Source organism: Oryzias latipes, chromosome 2, assembly GCF_053564925.1.
Source record: "Oryzias latipes strain Hd-rR chromosome 2, Olatipes_Hd-rR_3.1".
NCBI lineage: Eukaryota > Metazoa > Chordata > Actinopteri > Beloniformes > Adrianichthyidae > Oryzias > Oryzias latipes.
Window position 1 is genome coordinate 26,198,151 of NC_136238.1, and position 23,264 is coordinate 26,221,414.

General features: G+C 43.4%; 1 protein-coding gene and 1 non-coding gene across 2 annotated transcripts in view; one reads left to right on the forward strand and one right to left on the reverse strand.

Annotated features, from left to right (window-relative positions):
* Positions 1–23,264, forward strand: part of LOC144981373 (protein NLRC3-like) — a 210,696-nt gene that overhangs the window by 44,583 nt on the left and 142,849 nt on the right. The gene's annotated exons all lie outside the window — the stretch shown is intronic.
* Positions 7,199–7,404, reverse strand: LOC144990718 (small nucleolar RNA U3). Its single transcript, XR_013654676.1, has one exon. It is a non-coding gene; the product is annotated as a small nucleolar RNA U3 (small nucleolar RNA).

Sequence of the window (23,264 nt, forward strand, 5' to 3'; positions counted from 1 at the left end):
GCTCTTAAAACATATTTTTTCACTTTGGCTTTTAACTGAGTTGGAATCCGGACCTATTTTATGTGTTTTATGCTTTATATTTTCATGTGCTTTTATTAATTTTTGTGTTGTTCAGCACTTTGGTGAACCTTGTTCTGTTTAAAGTGCTTTATAAATAAAGTTGAGTTGAGTTGAGTTGAATGTCCTCCTGTTGTGAGGATTCTGCAGGTCCGTTCTTCAGTGGTTCTGGTGGTGTTCTGTCTGTCAGTCACTCCAGGTTCCTGTCAATCATCCACATGTCTTCATTTCTGTTGTTTTCAGTCAGTAGAAGTCTCTGTTTTCAGGTCTACATTGTAATGTTGTTGTTTATGTTGGATTCTCTTCTGCATCTGATCCTCTAAACAGGAAGTTGTTGTGACTGGAAGGATTTGGATCCAGAAAGACGGAGAACCTGAAGGATCCAGAGTTGAAAGAAGGCTAAACCAATCAGAAAACATTCTGTTCAACAGAAACATTTAGTGTCAGACCTGGGGCCTGTTTCAGAAAGGAGGTTTAACCAACTCTGAGGTTGAACTTGAACTCTGAGTTGGTCAATTGAGAGATTAACAACTCTGAGTTTTCTGTTTCAGAGAAGCTGATCGGAGTTAGATCAATCAACTCTGAGTGGACTGATTCGGAGGTGAGCGTGTGCACCGCGTCTATAAGAAGCCATTATCAATGTAGCGCAGATATCACGAGTCACCATGGCAACCGTGAAAAAAAGAGGTCTGCGTATTTTTCGCCAGCTGAACTTGACGTGCTGCTGCAGAGTTACAGTGAATATGAGCACATATTCCAGAAGAAAAGCAACACCGCTGCATCTGCAAAACAGAGACAGTTAGCGTGGAAAACATAGCTGCTCAAGTTAATGCCTAAGTTTGCATTTAAATAATGTTATAAAATATTGACTGTAATAACTTTTTAAATAGCGTACGGTGTGAAATAAAAAATGGGGATATTTAGGTGTACTTTTGAAGTGTTATTCCTGGTGTAAATGCATGAAATGCTGCATAGTGTACAGAACCAATCTGGGGAAAAATACATTTAACGTCGGTAATGTTTAGAGGACTTTTTTTGTTAACCTTCCCCTCTTGCAAACGTTGGTCAGTTTAATATTAATACATGCAATTGTGTTTTTAAAAGTGAACTTTTGTCTACTGTTGAACCTTTCGCTGCGCGAAGACTTCTCCTTTCTTTTTCTCTCGTCTTTCCGACCGTGGTCAGAAGCGCAGGGGAGATTTCCTTCAGGGCCGAAGGGAATTCTCCTTCGGGGTTCACTTCCCGTTCGAAACCCTCAACCTCCAGAGCGGATAAAGAATGACTCCAAAACAGTTATTCTGGGAATAACACCTTCTCTTTATTTAACTAAGTGCTCCGTCCTCCGAACACACAATATATTCCACGCACACACCTCTGCTCCGTGCTCACCCCCCCCCCCCCCCATCTGCACCTGCAATCGCCCCTCCCCTTCTCTCTCGTGGATCGCACCCCGCTCAGCACACACACACTGCAACACTACCCTTGTATTGATCAAGTGGTATAGGTGTATGTGGGATTAAGAAAGTAAGCAGTGCTAGAAAATTGTGTTTCCAAAAAGTAATTGTTACATTAATCTAATTCAATGTCCCTGATTTCATTTTCATGTAGATGCAATCCTGCAGGAATTAAAAGAACATGGCAGCAGCTAAAAATGAAGTATAAAAACATAAATCAATCAGGTAAATTTGAGCATGTCATGGATGTAGGCTTTGTTGACAATATTTGACATATGAAACATCTACATAGCAATATCTAATGTTGTTTTCATTGTATATATGTAATTGACTGCAACGAAAAACGGTAAAGCTCAAACAAAAACGTATGGGGAAATGACAAAAAAACGAGTCATCTCAAAATCCTCGTACGACGTAAATATAATTCTCTATGAATTAATGCAGCCTCCTCGTCTATTGGGTCCTCCAAAAAAGGACAAGCCATTCTTGTCACTTAGACCGTCTCTGTGTGACAGACATGTGGGCAATGAAGGTTAAAGCGAAACATACCGCTTCGTCTTTAAAAAGGGGAGGGGACCGGCAGAAACTTTGAGTTTAGAGCAGTGTTTTTCAACCAGTGTGCCGCGGCACACTAGTGTGCCGTGGGAGATGGTCAAGTGTGCCGTGGGAAATTGCCCTCATTAATCATTCACTGATCTAAAAACATTTCCCATCTCCAGGATATCAGCTCTTTGTTCATCCAAACAGGCTCTGATAAAACACTGAGTAGTTAGGAATATAAAAGATCTTAAAATTACTTTTTCTTTGTGTTTATTTAATTCTATTAAAGACATTTTGATAAGAATCACGGTACCGCGATTTACCTGCAGCTATGACAGTTTGCGGAAAAGTCCCGTCCCTTTAACTGTCTCCACCAATCATTCTTGAAGGTTTAATCACATGTCATCAGTCTGACCAATCAGAAGTGCTTAAAGTCTTCACTTCCTTGTTCTTAATTCTGCTGATAAAGTCGCTCAGTTCTAACAAAAATACCAGCTAAAGCTCTTCTTTAGCGGTGTAGCTTTCCACAGAGTCCGGTGTCAGACCGTGAAACAAGTGGACAATACAATGAAGCTCAGAGACGCGAGTCTTTCTGCAAGTTTTCGGCAGTTTTCACACTACATCTCCCATGATGCATTGGCTTAAAGGTGTCCCAGCGCAGTGTCCCAGCGCACAATGAGTTGTCCTTGCGAAACGCCTTGAAACCACAACAAACAAACAGTTTCTAAATTTTCTAATTTAACTTTCATTTCATCTCTTAGAAAAAACAGCCGCAACTTCCTGCTTTTCCGGCCACAATTATCACAAAAATGCACGTGAGATTGCGGGGGGGGGGCTGTCGATCAATACAGACCATGAATCTGTTTTTTTTTTTTTTTGGGATGCTGGTGTGCCGCGGGATTTTTGTCAAGGTTAAAGTGTGCCGTGGCTCAAAAAAGGTTGAAAAACACTGGTTTAGAGAATAAAACCTGCTCCCGACAAGGTTAGGTTCACAGCATAAGTAACCATGGATACTGACTCCGAGTAGAAGTTACCTCTCTTTCAGAAACGGGTTTGACTTACTCTGCTTTCTCTGGTTTAACAAACTTCTCATTCTGAAACGGAAAACCCAGGGTTTCCCTGATTTCAGGGTTAATGCACTCAGAGTTTACACTTAACCTCCTTTCTGAAACAGGCCCCTGGAATGAGGAAGCTGTGACCTCACCACAAATACTCTTCCTTTATTTTGAAAATCCCCTGCTGTTTGATTCTGTACTTAGTAGCAGCTTCCTGTCCCTGCAGGATCTGCTCTGTGTTGAATTCAGACGTCTGGCTAAAGTCCAAAGTGACTCCTGGACTCATTTAGAGCGTTTTTCTGAAACCTGAACGTCTGGAGGCTCTGAGTCCGAGCGGAGCTGCAAAGACACGAGCTGCAGCTCAGAAGAAAATGGTTTGATACCAAACTGGGGGGTTGGAGACACTTTTGGATTCATCTGGAAAGCTGCTTCACACCCAACGGGATTCACGCGGTGGGCGTGGCCACTCCCAATGTTAAGACAATGGTACAGACGCCATCTGAGGTCCTGCGGCGCCATTTGAGCGGTGGGCGTGGCCACTTTCAATGCTAAGTCAATGGTCCAGACGCCATCTGAGGACATGCGGCGCCATTTGAGCGGTGGGCGTGGCCACTTTCAATGTTAAGTCTATGGTCCAGACGCCATCTGAGGTCCTGCGGCGCCATTTGAGCGGTGGGCGTGGCCACTTTCAATGTTAAGTCTATGGTCCAGACGCCATCTGAGGTCCTGCGGCGCCATTTGAGCGGTGGGCGTGGCCACGTTCAATGTTAAGTCAATGGTCCAGACGCCATCTGAGGTCCTGCGGCGCCATTTGAGCAGTGGGCGTGGCCACTTTCAATGTTAAGTCAGTGGTCCAGACGCCATCTGAGGTCCTGCGGCGCCATTTGAGCGGTGGGCGGCGTGAAGGTCTGGCAGCAGCGTGACGGTTTGAGTGACAGCGTGTAGAAAACACATCAATCTAGTGAATGGATCCATGGTTCTCCTGAACTTCCATTCATTCTCTTCACCTGCTGGTTCCCTTTGGGGGCAGCGGGGTTTCAGGAAGCGTCCTGCCTGCTGTTGGCCAAAGGCGGCTTCACCCTTCAGTCTGCTGCAGGGCCCATGGAGCTGGAGCATTGATCTGGCTATGCGGCTCCAGGAGGAGAGCTGGCGGCCAGACAGAGAGCTGCTGCTGATGGAAAGACAGCCTGATCATCTCCTGAACTTTAGCTTTCTGGTTTCCATGGAGACCATCAGAAAAAGGTCCCTGATTTGATTCTGGTTTGTAGTTTTCCTCTGGGGTTAACATGGGACAGCAAGCCTTCAAAGTCGCTCAGAGAGACGGAAAGACGGCGGAAGCGTCCGTCTTTCAGACTCATCAGGAGAGAAGATCACTGAACGGAGAGAATCTGAAGGATCCAGACATGGAGACGTGATTCCCCATGATTCTGGAGAACTCTTCATCATCCAGAAACCTGACCTCTCAGCATCATCCGTGTCTTCATGCAGTGGAAATGACAGAAACACAGACACCGCTCCATGTCGCCATCAGGCTGAAAACATTAGCTGGAAGCTCCGCCCACAGGCGGCGTCCAGCTCAGGAACACATTTGTGGACAGACGGCGAGCAGAGAATTATCCACACGGTGAAAGAGAGGCGGTCAGTGTGGACGCAGCTGAACAGAAATGTATTCATGTTCATTCAAAACAAAGAGGACACTTTTGAATAGGAGGCAGAAAGGGCAGGTGTTCAAACCCCCCTAGGGTCCTGTGTGTGCACGTCTGACCAGCATCAACCTGTTATTTCTGTTGGTTCTGATCCATAAAGGTTTTTAATTACCATTTATTTGTCATTAGTGTTCAGAGTTCATATAGTTTTGCATTTTTCAAGAGGTTTTATGAACTTTTTGAGCTTTTCCAGTCTGGTTCTACTGGGGGGTATTCCAGGAAGCATGTTCAAACTAGCCTGACTTTAAGCCTGAACTCTGGCTGAAATCCGCCTGAACTTGCTTACTCTGGGTATGTCGGTTCCAAAAGACCGGATATGAGTTGGCGTAATTACGCTCCACTTGGTAACCCTGGGACAGGTACACAAAGACGTTCTCAGTGGATCGCCAATTTACGGAGTCACCATGGAAACGCGTGGAGAAAAAAAGAGAGCGCGACACTTCAGTGAGACGGAGTCTGAGCTTTTAATGACGGCGTATGAAGATTATACGTCCATCAAAAAGTAATATGGCTGCATCATCAGGAAAAAGAAAGAGTTTCTGCTTGTAGTAAGAGAACAGACAAAGTAAACGCACAAGTTTCTGATCTAATTTCCATTTTCCTTGTGACGCATATACATATATAACTTATCTAATTTTGCCAACTTAAATGAATTACTTCTATTGCTAACAAGTAATTGAGTTAAATTTATTCAACCTCATTTCACATCTATAAAACTCAGTAACTTTTTGTAAAACTCATATTTACATATTTATCCAACTAAATGTCATATTACTCCAATTCAATTAATCTTTTTTCTATCTTAATTAAATATGATTCTTGAACTCTCATATGTCTACGTTTGAGCCGGCAGATATACTCATTTTTATAACAATTAAAAGGACGGAAAAAAATTGCACGGAGTGTATAAATTCATTAAATAATTATCTGTCATTGTAATTACAGCCACAGTGGTAGGAGTGCTATATAAACTCATCATCCTCTCCTTCACTCTCACTTATGGTGCAGAGACATAAGCACAGTAGGACAAAATAACTCGGCAAAACACAGTAAAACAGCTAAAACAGTTAAACACATTTTGTCAAAAAGCCACACTTAAACCCAAATCCATCCAGACAGGCAAAGGGAATGGTATCCCAGAATCCCTTGCGGTGCCGATCTAACAGCAGCACCAAAGTTACACCTACTTAATTGAATTAATTTGAATGAAAGGAAAATAATTGTCAGAAAACTACGTGGTATTTTTAAGGTGACCTAACAAAAAATGATTTATCTTAACTGAAGCAAATAATTAAGTTAGATCAAAGTAAAAAACTTTATCTTTCCAACATCCATATGTGGTCTTATCACCCTCTCACGGTGGAAAAAGTATTATCTGAGCTTCTTCATCCACTAAATCATCTTCAAATGGACACGCCATGCTGCTTCACCTCTCTGAAAACAAACTAAGCTTCAACTAAACCTGCTCCGGACCAGGTTATGTTCAGAGCATGAGTTGCCATGGCAACTTGACCTACCCTGAAACATACCTCCATTTCTGGAACCGAAAGCTGAGGTTATCAATTTCCTTAGCATCAAACTTGCCATGGGAGCTAGCATAACCTGCTTCCTGGAATACCCCCCTGGTTTTATTGGAGTTTCTACTGTTTTTATTGTTACTCCACGTGACCCAAAGGTCTCTGCTCGTCCCTGCTGTGCAGCTCCGTCCTTCCCCTCTGTCATGTGTTCATCCGTCCACATGAGGGCGCCGTCTAGGTCATGCCTGGTGAGCTGGAAGCCAAGAAAAGGAGGGAAAAATGGAGAAAATGAAAGACCTGAGGAAAGCTGCAGTTCAGCCTTCATGAAGAAAAGTTTAGACCAATAATTACAGAAATAAAAGATAAAAAATGTTTTTTATAACTCTGAAAGTCACCAAATTGTTTAACAAACTTTTTTATAAAGTGAAAAGGTCAAATGTTTGTTTGTTGGAAGTCCCAACCTGACAGATGAGCAGAATAATAAGGCAGGCAAAGCCGTAACACTGCCCCCTGGTGGACAGAACTCAGCAGTGCAGCTTCAGGATGGAGTGGCTTCCAACAGATCAGATCAACGTTCTGCTTTCTGCTAAAGAGGCAGAACGTTCTGGACTGAAGAGTTCTCCTGAAATGTTCTGTTCAGACTTCTTCAGGATCACATCTGTGTGTGAATGTGGAGGTTTGTCTGAACCAAGCTGCAGCTCACTTTGGAGCTTCTTCAGGCTCACACAGCAACAATGACAAAGACTGAAGCTGCTGTGCTGCCCTCTAGTGGCAAACATGGCATCTGCAGCACACATTTCTACTTGGTTATTGGTTTCTGCTTTCATAGAAAGAAACAACAAATATTTAATGTTAATACAAACTAACAGTCCACTCAGACAATGTTTCCTCCTTCAGTGTCACATCCAGAAACACTGAACAGTCTTCATCAGTGAAGAAGATTCTCATCTTCTCACCAGCTTCCTGCTCTGAAGGAAACATCTTCATTCATCATCATGGACAGCCAGACCAACCTCTGTAGAAACACAATCCTCTAGTTCCAGACTAAAGAAATGATCCCTGAAAGTAGAGTCTTAGTGAGTTCTGGATGTTGTTTGTCCTCTTCTGTCTGCAGACAGGAACTCCTTCTCCTGGTCTCCTCCTGCAGATCACAGACTCACACCTCCTCCAATCAGACTGCAGCTTGTTTCTGAATAAAAAAACAACATTTTAGTTCTTTTCAATCATTAAAGTAAACTATAATGGAAATGTTGAAATATCTTCAACTACACCAAGTATTCCCCAACATCTTTGTCCAGTTGTGTCAAACTATCTTCTTCTCTGTTGGGTTCAGCTGTCTCAGAGATTAGTAGTCATCCTAAAGCCTTCATCTATCTGATCACAGATGGATTAGTCCTTCTGGAACCTTATCAGACATATCAGGAACCTTCACTAAGCCTCATCCTATGTTTCTCTTTCCCTCATTTGCTGATTTTTTCTGTGTAATTTATTTCATTTTAATCAAGAAGTCTGAATCAAATGATTTTCCAAATGTTCTTCTGTCTCTACATTACAAAGGTACTGAGTGTAGAAAGAAGAACGGGATGTTTCTGTCACTTTGGATTGAGGTCAGAATGTGGTGATTTCAGGTTTTTGTTGGGACTTTGTGGAAAGAGTTGAGTCACTTTTGAAAACTTTCATCATCTATGTATATTTGTGCAAAAAAGAAAACTGGAAGGATTTTAAGGCAACAGAGAAGACAGGTTTGATGAACTTCTGCTCCCACAGTCGATGCAGCAGAGACAGAAACTGAAGCCTTCATCACATCACCATAGCTGGATTCCAGAGCGCTTTATCAAAGCGCCTTAAGCCCATTTTGACTCTGGCGCTCCACGCGCTGGATGAATAGTGGCGTTTTTTTTTTTTGTTTTTTGTTTTTTTTTAAATTTCGAATCCTCTTTTTTATTTTTTTATTTTTTGCGGCCGACATCACATTTTTTTTATTTACAAGACAGGCTTGGTTTACAATCTTTGTGGCAGTTGTACAGGGTGTTTTTCAAATTACAGATAGAACGGACATTGAAAAATGTAAACAATAATAAAATTCAGTAAAGAAAACTCCTTTTCTTCTCGCCAATACTACAATTTTTCTTCTAAGGGACTCCGACTCCCGCTAAGCCTCATGTCCGATACCGCTTTATTTTTTTAATAAACTTTATTATTCAAATAGTGGCGTTTGGAGGAAGTGCGGCTGCGCAGTCCGTCACTGAACACCGTCACTGCCTGGACCTCTTTCTGGGTCCTAGTGCCCTAAAGGTTACAGCTCCTGGTGACACAAGAAAAGTCCATTCTAGAGGCCACTCTGACGTCATCATCATCAAAGACAGCGTTACCTAGCAACCATAGCAAGACCATAGCAGCTATAGAGGGAAACACAACAAACCATCAACGGCGGTTAAAGCAGTCAGACGTTTGTTCTGCAGCTCAGCAAAAATCTCTGCTTTAGGTTTTGGGGAGAAAAACAAAGGAAAACACACGGAGAAGGATTCTGCAAAGGAAATCCCAAGTTCTATTGGTAAGTCAGCGTCCTGGAAACATGCTTTTGTAACAGGTTCAGTTCGGTCGCCGATGCACAATGAGGAGGGGGAGACTCAACTCTGGTCACTGCGTCTTTAATTCTTTAAAACAGCGCAAAAGAAAATAGCATCAGTGGACATCACAAGTGCAGCTCCCGGCTCAGACCGCTCACTCCAACTGGTTGTTTACATTCATCCAAAAAGTTCAATAAATGTACAATTTTCAGAATAAAATATACTCAGACACAATGCCATACAAGGATAAAACAAAAGTCGAGACACACCAGTTCTAAAGGACTTGTGGTCTTTATGCTCTCAAGGGGAGCTCGCCCCTCAGGCTCAGGGGTCTTGCTCACCACACAACGCTTGCAGCATTTTACATACTCGCGCACACTTTGCTCCATGCCGAGCCAAAAGAATCGCTGCCTAGCTAAGTGTAATGTCCGACTTTGGCCTTGGTGTCCTGCTTTGTCATGCACACCCTGAAGCACTTGACCAACCAGAGACACAGGTGTTACATACTGGTGTCGTTTTCTGCCAGTAGTCAAGTCCTTACATACTCTGTACAGGATGCTATCGAGTATTTAGAGTTTGTCCCACTGTTTCATGAGTTTCAGGGCTCTAGGAGATAAACTGCACTTTTCTCTCCGTGATGGACGTCTACCTCGCATGACAAACGTGACAACAGCAGCTATTGTGGTGTCATTTTGCTGCGCCTCCTGAAGGTCTTTGAGGGAAAACGCAGGTAAGGGAACTTGACCACTTGGCACAAGTTGCTCCAGGTCTTGAACGAGCCAGGTGATTACTCTTTGCTCAGGACCATGTTCCCATTCTACATGCCCTGACAGGACAGCAGATACATCATCTTCACTCATTGACATGTTCTCTGAATGTTGGGAAGACTGAAAGTACTCGACCTCTTGATGGTTGGCGCTGGCCCTAAAAAGCTCCTGAACTGTGTCCTCCTGTACTTGCTGAGACTCCTCCAACAGGGCTTCATAGGGCTCCATTGTCAGCCTGTGAGAGACACGGCCTTTGATGAAAGGCTGCTGGCTCAAGGCGTCAGCGACTACATTCTTACTGCCTGGTATGTACTTGATGTTGAAGCTGTAAGGTGACAACTTTGCTACCCATCTTTGCTCACAGGCATCAAGTTTGGGTTTGGTGAGGATATATGTTAGGGGGTTATTATCTGTCCATACTGTAAATGGATTCCCTCTCAGCCAGTGGCTAAATTTATCGCAAACTGACCACTTGAGTGCCAAAAACTCCAAACGGTGGGCTGGGTATTTGCTTTTAGCACGGGTAAGAGCTTTACTGGCAAAAGCCACTGGTCGTGCTTTTGTCTCACCTTCTTGAACTTGTGACAGCACTGCACCCAGTCCATCAGTTGAGGCATCTGTTGAAAGGATGAATGGGCGATTGAAGTCAGGGTGAGCAAGGATGACAGATTCCAGAAGTGCTGACTTAAGGCGCTCAAACGAGTCACTGTGTTCTTGTTTCCAGTCATTGGCATGTAACTTTCTGAAAGCAGCAACGCCACGTGAATTTCCTTTCCGTCCCTTTGGAGCAGCTGTGAGTGCAAAAAGGGGTCTGGCTATGCTGGAACAGCCTTGAATGAACTGCTGATAGTACATGACCATGCCTAAGAATGACTTGATTTTCTTTTGGGAAGGTGTTATTCCGTCCTCCATCATGAGGTCAATCACAGTCATCGCCGTTATGGCTTTGACCTTGTCGGGGTCTGTTGAAACTCCCTTGCTGTCCACAACATGTCCGAGAAATTTAACACTCCTTCTTAGCAGCTGACATTTTTTAGGGGCCAACTTCAATCCATGGGCTCTTAATCTGCCAAAGACCATTTCCAGTCTTCTCAGGGCCTCTCCCTCATTAGGTGCGTAGACCAGCACATCATCCAGATAGCAGAGGAGTGTCAGGAAGTTCTGGTCACCAAATATGTTCATCATGAGGCGCATAAAACTTGCTGGGCTATTGCACAGTCCTTGTGGTAGTCTGTTGAACTCATAAAGCCCCATAGGCGTTGTAAAGGCCGTTAGCTTCTTGTCCTCTTCAGCCATGGCAATATTGTAGAAGCCGGAAGTAAGGTCCATGGCACAGAATATGGCGTTTCCTCCCAAAGCTGCAAGACAGTCTGCTTGGTGTGGTAAAGGATGAGCATCTTTTATTGTGCGAGCATTCAACCAGCGGTAATCCACGCAAATCCTGAGATCTCCATTCTTCTTCCAGACAAGGACCAGTGGCGACGCCCACTCACTTTTTGACTTACGGATGATCTCAAGTTCTTCCATCTCCGTTAGCACTTGCCTTAGTTTATGGTATTGCCCTGGTGGAACGCGGCGGTATGGCAGCCTGAAGGGTCTGGAGTCAGACAGGTGAATCCTATGAACTATGTCCTTAGCTGACCCACAGTCAAGCTTGGTCTTTGAGAAGACATCTTCATACTTCTGAAGCAGCTGCAGGAGCTGACCTTTCCAGTAGTGGGACACCTCACAGGAATCAATGTCCAAGCTTCCGAGTCCAAGCTTGTTTAAGGCCTCTTGGTAATCTGTTGGGGCAGGGCCTTGGGCATGGTCTGCAGGTTCACTGTGCATGATCTGATTTTGCACCTTAATTGCATTTAAGTTGGGGGCCTCATCCAAATCTTCTACAGCAATGCAGGCTGACACCTTTGCCAACTTCGTATTGCGCCGGAGGGTGACTGCTTTGCTGGACGTGTTTAGCACCCTGACTGGGATCCATCTCTCACCATTCATGGTTGCTACAGACCTACAAACGATCACATCATTTTTATGGCCCAATCCTTTTGACGTTTCAACCAGAACAGCACTGCCTTCAGAAATGGCTGAGGTGGCTGGCAACTTGCTCCACACGAGATGTTCCTGCTTTGGTAGTAAAGTCACAGATTGGGTCAACCTAGCTGTCCCAATAACATCAGGGATGGTTTCACCTCTCCACCTGTTAATGCCAGACAACATGTTGAGGAATTGCATTATCTCAGGCACATCTGTTGACTCTGGCTTATTCAAGACCTGCCAAAACTGTGGACTCTGTTTAAAGTGTTTAAGGAGGTGTTTAATGACATTCGTCCCCAAGATCATCTGGTCTCGCTGTCCAGGGACGACTAGGGTTGGGACCTGAAAGGTACAGCCGTACACTTCCATCTTTAAGTCATAAATGCATTTGGGCTTGACTTTGACTCCACCACAGCCAACAAGCACAACATCAGGGCAGATGTCATGGGATGTGGGCACTGAGCCAGCACTGCTTAACAGTCGTTCGGCTTCTTCACTCATAGTACATGACATTGAGCCTGTGTCAAGCAAAGCTTCAAGGGAGACCACATCCTCCACCTGTGCATTTGTGTAGAATAAGCTGTCAGCTTTCCCGAGCCTGGCAATGTTTTGGAACAGTACAGTTGTGTTAGGTGGTGAGGTCTGAACACACTCAGAATAAATAGATTGTGCATCATCATCGAGTTTGAGGGCTTCATCATTAACACTCACACTGTCCCCTCCAAGGTGTGAGTACATTAGTTTCCCTGACACTGAGTATTGCTCAACTGGGCTGTGGGAAGCTTTGAACAGTCTTTTCTTTGGTGCCCAACTTCTAAGCAGCCCAAGCACCTTTTCTCCCTCATACAGTGAGTACGTGTCGAATGTGAGCTGTGTCCACAAACTCGGCAGGGGGCATCGCGGGTAAATGGGGCAGGTTGCAGCCTAGCAGTAGAAGGGGTGGGCTGACTTGTCCGTTCCAGGACTCTTTCCAACATGGTAAGAACTCTCTCCAGTGCACTTGACTCTGAAACAGCTTCATTTGACTTTGTGGGATTAGATAACTTGGCTGTGTTAACACTAGTGTACTCTGCGTTACATTCAAGGGTCTCGCTGGCTGTTACAGCAGTAGCTACGTGGAGGGCATGTGCTTTGGGCAAAGTTGTGACTGACCTTTTAGCTTGGTACTCCCTCTGGTGTTCATCAATTGCCTCTTGCACATCAGTAAGAGACCATTTACTTATGGGCTTGCACTTGAACACACAAGCGAGGTTGGGATCTGGACAATTTCTGATAAACATCATGGCAATTTCTGAGTCCATGTTATCCATCCTACCACCTTGGCATTTTAGGTGTCTGTCGGCCACTTCAGCAGCTGTGTTTAGCCTGACCCAGTAGTCTACTGGTGTTTTCTTTTACTGTTGGCCGAGTGGCATAAAAATCATCATCTGCCTTATATATATAACGTGCTAACTCAAAATAAAATAATTTCAAAATTAAATAATCACTGAAGGTTTGAGAATGTTCATAAAAAAAAATCAATTTGCTACACTTTGTTGGTTCTGAAGTGGCATGAATGCAGACTTAGATTGGTTTGTTTCCTTGGATTCTTCAGATTGATTCAAGCTGTAAATGTTGTCAGCATAAAGCAAGTTTGGACTAAACTAAAGCAGAAAGTGGCTTTGAAGATGGTCAGGAGAAATGAGGGCTTTTTTCAGGAATTCTTGGAAGAGGAGGACTTCTCCAAACAACCAGAATCTAGGAGGAGGTTTTTTCAGCATTGAGATCAGGATTTAGCATGAGCTTCAATCCCATTTTTGTTCAATCCAAATGTTTACCGTCATATTCAGGAGTTCAACTCTGAAAGCCACCATGACATCATAGACATTAAAGACCCTGTTACCTAGCAACCAAACACAACAAACTGTAGACTATTCAAACTGGACATTTTGGTGCAACAATTCTTTTGGTTTTGTAGCAGAAACCAAAAGAATTGTTGCACAGTAGCGTTTGAAAAAGCAGAAAGTGGCTTTGAAGATGGTTGGAAAGCACTTTGTGGGATTTCCCTGGAAAACCTGCTTTATCAATCATTTTGGTCTCTTTTTCTTCTTCTAAGTTCCAGCTTGGTGAGTGTGCAGGTCGCCATGATAACCAGTGTCCAGGTCAAAGGGAGGACCACGGCCATCCAGCTTCCAGGCTTTTGGATTGATGTGGATTTGATAAACATTTGTTTCCCACATTTTAATAGTAGAATTCAACACGGGACATATAGTGGATTGTAAGAATAGGAACAAAAACAGCAACAACAAAATAATCCTCCTCCCCTTAAAACATGCATTTGACTCTGAACAAGTCTAAACCAAATCCAAGCAAAGACCAGCGCTGGGGCTCCTGCTAGTTTCTTTTAGAAGAGCCTGCCTCTTCAAAACATAGAATGTTCAACAACTAGAGCTAAAAATGTCTGTTGGTAGATTTCTGGATGTTGGCCGTATCCCAGCGAGCAAGGCCAAGTCAGCCCCATATGGTATGGCCTCAATCTTAGACATATAAGGGTTCAGGAAGTACTATAATTTAAGATGGAAAAACATTCAATTGAATTGGAGTGATACAACATTAAGTTCAGAATTAGGATTCTTTGTTGACATTTTACATGGTGATACAATGAAATTGCAGCAGCCTTGAAGTGATGACGTTAAATAAAATAAAGTATAGAAAAAAATGAAAGGATAAATGAAAATAGAAAAGTTAGTTAAATATGTAAATTTGAGTTGTATAAACAAATATTGAGTTGGATAGACACAATAAATTAGGTTGAATAAAAACTTAATTAATAGTTACCAATATTTTCTGTCAGTTATTTGTATCCTGTTATATATGTATTCATTTATTGTGACTCTGACTTTAACTTCAGTTCTTTCAACATCATGCAGCAATAGGGATGCTAAATTAGCTCATCCTCCTCTCACTCATGGTGCAGAAAGAATTAAACATAGCAGGACAAAAACTAGACAAAACACAGTAAAACAACTAAACACATTTGGTCAAAAACCTACACTTAAACCCAGATCTGTCCAGACAGGCAGAGGGAATGAAACCCAGAATACCTTGCGGTGCCGATCTAACAGCAGCACCAAAGTTACACCTACTTAATTGAATTAATTTGAATGAAAGTAAAACAACTGTCTGATAACTACTTGTTATTTTTTTTTTGCACCAAGTCTTTTTATTGATTTTGTTTTTTGGAAACAGTACAAAACAGACAACATGAAACAACACAGACATTTTTTGGCAACCATGACATCCAAGTCTCTCAGATGCTCTAATATAGGATTCCATGTTAGATAGAACCTCTGCACCGATCCCTTCATAGAGGATCGAATTTTCTCCAGCACCAAAAAGTGCAGAAGGTCTTTCAGCCACATGTTGAAGGTTGGAGGGTATTTTTCTTTCCATTTGAGCAGTATGAGTCTCCTGGCAATCAGTGTCCCAAAGGATATGATGGTTTGTGCTCTATGGTCCAGGTTTACAGGTAAAACACCAAATAATACAGAAAAAACAGAGCGTTGTAAAGGCGTACGCAGCACATCAGAGAAAAAAGTGAATATAGATTCCCAGAAGTGATCTAACTTGGAACAGGACCAGAACATATGGGACAGGGTGGCTACGGAACAGCTACATCGGTCACATGTGGGATCTATATTGTGGACGAACTTGGAAAGTTTAGCTTTGGACCAGTGGAGTCGGTGTACGATCTTAAACTGGATAACCTGATGACGCAAACAGATTGATGAGAAATGTATATTATCTAACGCTTCACTCCAAATACTGTCAGGAATATTCAAGTGTAGTTCTTCTTCCCAGTGAGATTTGAGTGTTGTCAAGGGCTCTAAAGCATGTGTGTTTAACAAGGAGTAGATTTTGCCAATTGTTCCCCTGGAGCCAACATTAATTTTCAAAGTGGATTCTAATAGTGAATCAGGTGGATGGGATGGGAAACAGGGATATGACTTAAAAACAAAGCTACGAAGCTGCAGATATCTAAAAAAATGAGAGCGAGGGATGTTGAACTTAACCAGAAGTTGATAAAAAGATGCAAACGTGTTGTCAATAAACAGGTCATCAATTAAACAAACTCCTCTCCTGCTCCATTCATGAAAAGCTTCGTCTGAGGTTGAAGGTATGAACTGATGATTTCTAAAAACAGGAGCCAACTTTGACAGATCTTTAAGGGAAAACACTCTTCTAAATTGTGCCCAAATTTTAAGAGAATATTGCACTACAGGATTGGAGGTGTACTTCGAGAGAGGCTCAGGATATGGAAGTTTGGAACAGAGTAATGAAAAGGGGGAGGTACAAAGACAAGAAGAGTTTTCCATACATAGCCATGCTGGAGGTGTTAAAGTGGGGGAGTGTATGACTTTCCAGTGTAACATGGCTCTTATGTTGGCAGCCCAATAGTAGAGCTGAAAATTAGGGAGAGATAGTCCACCATGTTTTCGGTGTTATTGAAGGACGCTTTTCCTAATCCTGGGGTTCTTTTTATTCCATAAGAATCCAGATATCAATTTGTCAACATCTGTAAAAAATGATTTAGATATGTATATGGGGACACATTGAAATATATATAAAAATTTTGGGAGAGTATTCATTTTAATAGTGTTTATTTTCCCACCCAATGAAAGCGGTAAAAGACTCCAGCGTTCTAGATCCTTTTTAAGTTGGGCTAGCAGGGGCAAGAAGTTGGATTTAAAGATATCTTTAAAGGAGTGTGTCACAGAAATTCCTAAATATTTTATTTTATGTAGACTGGCCTTAAAAGGGAACTGGGCAAAATTAATTTTTCTAGCTTCTGCATTCACTGGCATGATCTCGCTTCTCTGAAGGTTAACCTTGTATCCTGATACTCTACCAAATTCCTCTAGTAGATTCAAAGTTACTGGTAAGCTTCGTAGGGGGTTGGACAAGAACAGAAGCATGTCGTCAGCGTAAAGGGATACCTTATTTGAAAAATTATATCTATTTATTCCAATAATGTTAATTTCCTGGCGTATTGCTATGGCCAATGGTTCAATCACGATGGCGAATAGCAGCGGGGATAGGGGGCAGCCCTGGCGGGTCCCGCGCTTGAGGGAAAAATAGGGGGAGCGATTATTATTCGTACAAACAGCTGCTAATGGGGAAGAATACAGAATCTTTATCCAAGAAATGAAATATTCACTAAAGCCGAATTGTTTTAAAGTGTAGAGCATGTAATCCCACTCCACTCGGTCAAAAGCCTTCTCTGCATCCAGAGACAGGAGGACTTCTGGGACATCAGGTGAAGCGGGACCATAAAGAATATTGAATAAGCGTCTAACATTATAAAATGATTGGCGACCTTTGATGAAGCCGGTCTGATCATCTGCAATAATTGAGGGCAAAACAGTCTCCAAACGCCCGGCTAGCATCTTTGAAAGAATCTTGTTATCTACATTTAAAAGGGAGATAGGACGATATGACCCACATTCATGAGGATTCTTATCTGGTTTTGGGATAAGGGAGATGACCGCCTGACGCATTGTTGGAGGAAGAGTGCCTGTGATGGCAGCATACCCTGCCACACCCACAAACAACATGGCGGTAACCTCCCTTCAGCATTGCACACTTTCTTTTTAATTTTATTATTTCAGATTCTTTATTCTTAAATAAATGCACACATTTGAGTTAAAATATACATTTATTTATTTTCAATAATTTCTAGCACATGGACACTTGTTTAGTTTACTTATTTTGGTTTGTTTAATTAATGTCACCTGTTTTTGAGTTGCCAGTGCTGAGGGGGCTACTGGTCTCTACGGGTGTGGCTGAGGTTCTGCTCCTGGAGCTGTGCTGTGAGGACTGGCAAAGGAGGAGCTCAAGTTTTCACAGCCTTTAAATACTCCAGCCAGGCAATTAGGAAGGCACCATCTACTGAAGCCTCCAGGGGAGAAACCAATGGACTTATTTAATGTTTATTTGCTTTGCTTCTGTTGTTCATTATTCATTTTGTTCCACTTTTGATGATTTTTCTCTTCCACTAAGAGGCCAAGTTTTGTGTTTAGTCTTGTCTTTATAGTCTTTGTTAAATGTCTTTTGTAGTCATGTTAGTTCCCCCCCCATGTTTCTCAAGTGGTCTGATCAGCCACTATATATGTTCCCCTGTTGTGTCTTTGGTTAGGTCAGTTTGTTTCTGTTACTTGGTCTGTTCAGTTGGTTAAGTTAAAGTTATTGCCTGAGTTAATTATGTTTCTGTTGACCTCTTTTACGGGCCCAGTTTGTTCATCTGTTTACATTTTTTGAGAAAATTAAAATTTTCATTTTTGAGAAACTTCTGTTGTCCTCTTTGGCCGCTCGATCCCTCACATGTGGTGTCAGAAGCGGGATCAGCAATTGAGGACACAGAATTTTTTTTTTCTCCCCTTTTTTGACACCTGCAGTTTATTGTGGAGTGTACAATGCATCGTGGAGGAAGAGTTGTGAGACCTCGGACAGAGAACAAGGACATTAATAGTGGACTTGGAGACCGTGAAGAGGAAGAACATGAGGCTGGAGCTACAGGGGTTGCACCAGGTACTGAGGGTGAAGACACACATGAGCCAACATTGAAAAATCTGACTGATATTCTCCAAGCTTTCATGGGAAAACAGGAAGCCAGAGACCTGCAACTTCAGGAGGAAGCTAAACAGCAAGAACATCGTCTAAAAGCTCTGCAGCACCAGTTTCAGCTTCTTCAGATGGAGGTGCAGGCCCGCACTTCTCCTATCCCAGAACTCACTTCATCAGCACCTGATCCTTCAGATGTGTCAAACTTTGAAAATCAATCTTCACAACCAACATCTGCTCCAGAATGTGAACCACCAGCACCTAGTCGACCTCATTTTTCTAGAGAGCCAAGGTTGGAAAAACTCACAGAAAATGATGATGTTGAACATTTCCTTGTAACATTTGAAAGAATTGCTACAGCTTGCAAGTGGATCAGATCTGACTGGGTTTTCCACCTTATTCCACTGCTCACTGGTAAGGCTAGGAGTGCTTATGTTGGTATGGATTTTGATGACTCACAGGATTATGACAAAGTAAAAACTGCCATTCTGCACAAATATGATATCAACCCTGAGTCTTACAGGCAACGGTTTCGCTCCTTGGAAGTTGGACCTGAGGAGACTCCCAAGGAGCTGTATGCCAGACTGAAAGAGCTGTATGACAAGTGGATTCAGCCTAAAGGTAAAACAACAAAAGAAATTGCTGAAATAATAATCATGGAACAATATTTAAGAATGGTGTCACCTGAGCTTCAGATTTGGATAAAGGAACATGGTCCTAACTCGGCAGCTGAAGTGGCCTCTCTGGCAGAGGTTTTTGTGGCTGCTCGAAAGAAAAGCCTTCCATGGAGCAACATTGCATGGCAGGCCTCCAAAGACACTCGAAGGTCAGCAAACCATCAATACCATCAGAGGTCTGCCCCAGGTACGAATAGAACTCCTTTGGGGGAAGAAAAACAGACAAGACCGGCAAAGCCTTCCAGTAAAACACCAATCTGTTATTTGTGTGGGCAGGAAGGACACATTAAACCATTATGTCCGAAAAATCCAGTGAAGCTCACTCAAATGTGTCTTGTTCCATACCAAAGTCTTCCACCAGAAACCCAAGAAGGTGAAGCCATGAAACTGACCACTGTACGAATTAATGGGAAGAGTCATAAGGCTCTTGTGGATACTGGCAGCACACAGACTCTCGTGCAGAGACAGCATGTACCAGCTAATATTATTTGTACCCGTGAGACCATCTCAATCTGCTGTGTTCATGGGGATAGGAAAATATACCCCACTGCTGAACTTTATATTGAAGTCCAAGGTCAGACATATTTGTTAAATGTTGGCGTTGTGGATGATCTGCCTTTTCCAGTGGTCCTAGGTCATGACCTTCCTGTTCTTTTTGACTTGTTGGAGACAAAAGGAAATAGCAATGTTGCGGTTACAAGGGCACAGACTCAACTTGAGGAGGCGCAATCCCAACTTCTCAGTGCTTTGCCGTTCTATGATGCTGAGCTAGAGACAAACCCGGGAAAGTCTCGCAAGCCACGTAGTCAACGGAGGCAAGAGAAATTTAAGCACACAGCTGTAAAGCCAACAACTGAAGCAACTCCAGACAGTGCTTTGGGTTTTGAGTTGCCCAATGACATCAGTAAAATGCAGCATGATGATCCAACTCTGTCCTTCTGCTTTCTGAAAGCTAAAGAGTCGACTGAGTTCAAGAAAAGGAGGGAGTTTTTTCTGAATGATGGTGTTCTATATCATCAGCATGGTCAAACAAAGCAGCTAGTGGTCCCTCAGAGTGTCCGAGATGTAATACTCAACTTGGGCCACTCTATTCCCTGGGCTGGCCACTTGGGGAAACACAAGACTACTGCTCGCATTGTTAAACACTTTTATTGGCCTGGCTTGCATGCAGAAGTTGACAAATACTGTAAGAGTTGCCCTCAGTGCCAGAAGACATCCATGAAAAGTTCAGTGAAAGCTCCGCTCCAGCCTCTTCCAATAATTGGGACTCCTTTCGAACGTTTGGGCATGGATGTTGTTGGCCCTGTAGAAAGAAGCAGAACTGGAAATCGTTACATGCTGGTGATTACAGACTATGCTACAAAATACCCAGAAGTCTTTGCTTTGAAATGTGTCAAGGCAAAAGCTGTTGCATTCTCTCTGGTGCAGTTTTTCTCAAGAGTGGGTTTCCCTAAAGAAATCTTAACAGACCGGGGGACTAACTTTATGTCTACACTGCTTAAACAGGTTTACCAGCTCCTGGGCATAAAGAGTATTCGAACAACCCCCTATCATCCACAGACGGACGGACTGACTGAGCGGTTTAACCAAACACTCAAGCAGATGCTCCGTAAGTTTGTCAATGATACTGGTTCTGACTGGGATCAGTGGCTTCCTTACCTCCTTTTTGCCTACAGGGAGGTTCCTCAGGCCTCAACTGGGTTTTCCCCATTTGAACTTCTATATGGGTTTGAAGTAAGGGGACCTTTGACCTTGCTGAGGGAGACCTGGGGCAAAGATCAGGGGAGGGACGGGGCTGTTAATGTAGTTTCCTATGTCCTACAGATGAGAGAAAAACTGCAGAAGATGAGTGAGCTGGCTCAAGACCACATGGCTGATGCTCAGCGGTACCAGAAGACCTGGTATGACAGGAAAGCGCGACACAGAAGCTTCCTCCCAGGTCAGAAGGTTCTTGTGATGCTCCCAACAAGCGACAGTAAACTGCTGGCCAAATGGCAAGGTCCTTTTGTGGTGCACAAAAAACTTGGAGCCACAACTTACCAGGTGTCTACTCCAGGTCATGCACGTTCCAGCAGAGTGCTGCATGTGAATCTTTTAAAGGAATGGTTCCCAAGAGCTGAGGAGGAGGCCAAGGTGCTGCTCATCCAGAATGTTAAGGAGGAGGAGGTTGAATTTCTGCCAACATCAACTGCCACCACTCCAGATTTAAGCCATCTACCTTCAAACCAGCAATCTCAGGTGAAAGCACTAATAAATCCTGAGGTATTTCAGGAGCGCCCAGGACGCACCAGTCTTGTGGAACATGACATTGTGCTGAAGGACCATGCCACTGTAAGGCGGATGAGCTACAGGATCCCAGAGCGTCTCCTAGTTCCATTAAAAAAGGAGGTGGACTTCATGCTGTCTCTTGGGATTATCCAGCCTTCAAAAAGTGAGTGGTGTAATCCGGTGGTTTTGGTTCCAAAGAAAGATGGGTCGATTCGATTTTGCATTGATTTTAGATACCTGAATGCAATGTCAAAATTCGACTCCTATCCGACTCCTCGGATTGACGATCTCATTGAGCGTCTGGGGAAAGCAAAGTACTTAACCACCATTGACCTCTGCAAAGGTTATTGGCAGGTACCCCTTACTGCTCGGTCACAAGAGTACACAGCTTTCCGGACGCCCTGGGGCCTTTTTGAGTTTACTGTTCTCCCATTTGGATTACATGGTGCCCCAGCAACTTTCCAGAGACTCATGGACCAGGTACTCGGTGGGCTTGATGGCTTTGCATGTGCATATCTGGATGACATTGTTGTTTACAGCACAACATGGGACGAACATTTAGAACATCTTAAGACAGTTCTGGAGTGTCTACATTCAGTGGGACTGACAGTCAATCCAGCCAAGTGTGTTCTTGCCCAGACTGAAACGGAGTACCTGGGTTTTACTATTGGAGGGGGGTTGATAAGACCACAGGTTAACAAAATTCAAGCAATTGAGTCCTGTCCTCTTCCCAAAACCAGGAAGCAGCTGAGGTCATTTCTTGGCATGGCGGGCTTTTACCACCGGTTTATTCCAAACTTCTCAGCCCGAGCTGCTCCACTGACAGACCTGACTGGCTCAAAATCTCCAAATCAGATTCGATGGACCACCAGGGCTGAGGCGGCCTTCCGGGACATACAGCGTTCATTAAGTACCAACCCAGTACTTCACAGCCCAGACTTTGACAAACCTTTTACTCTGCAAACGGATGCATCTGAGAGGGGCATTGGAGCTGTGCTTCTCCAGGGAGCTCCAGGAGACCAACATCCAGTGGCTTACATAAGTCGGAAGCTGATGCCCAGAGAAACTCGCTATTCAACCGTCGAGAAGGAAGCGTTGGCGATCAAGTGGGCCATGGACTCGTTCAAATATTACCTTTTAGGGAGAGAGTTTACCCTGGAGACTGACCACAAGGCGTTATCCTGGCTGGAGAGGATGAAGGATACCAATGGACGGATAACAAGATGGTATCTTGCCATGCAGCCCTTCTGCTACAAAGTGAAGTACATCCCGGGCAAGGACAACGCCACGGCTGACTACCTCTCTCGTTCTACCGGCGAGAGTTTGGAAGGGGAGGGGAGTGTGATGGCAGCATACCCTGCCACACCCACAAACAACATGGCGGTAACCTCCCTTCAGCATTGCACACTTTCTTTTTAATTTTATTATTTCAGATTCTTTATTCTTAAATAAATGCACACATTTGAGTTAAAATATACATTTATTTATTTTCAATAATTTCTAGCACATGGACACTTGTTTAGTTTACTTATTTTGGTTTGTTTAATTAATGTCACCTGTTTTTGAGTTGCCAGTGCTGAGGGGGCTACTGGTCTCTACGGGTGTGGCTGAGGTTCTGCTCCTGGAGCTGTGCTGTGAGGACTGGCAAAGGAGGAGCTCAAGTTTTCACAGCCTTTAAATACTCCAGCCAGGCAATTAGGAAGGCACCATCTACTGAAGCCTCCAGGGGAGAAACCAATGGACTTATTTAATGTTTATTTGCTTTGCTTCTGTTGTTCATTATTCATTTTGTTCCACTTTTGATGATTTTTCTCTTCCACTAAGAGGCCAAGTTTTGTGTTTAGTCTTGTCTTTATAGTCTTTGTTAAATGTCTTTTGTAGTCATGTTAGTTCCCCCCCCATGTTTCTCAAGTGGTCTGATCAGCCACTATATATGTTCCCCTGTTGTGTCTTTGGTTAGGTCAGTTTGTTTCTGTTACTTGGTCTGTTCAGTTGGTTAAGTTAAAGTTATTGCCTGAGTTA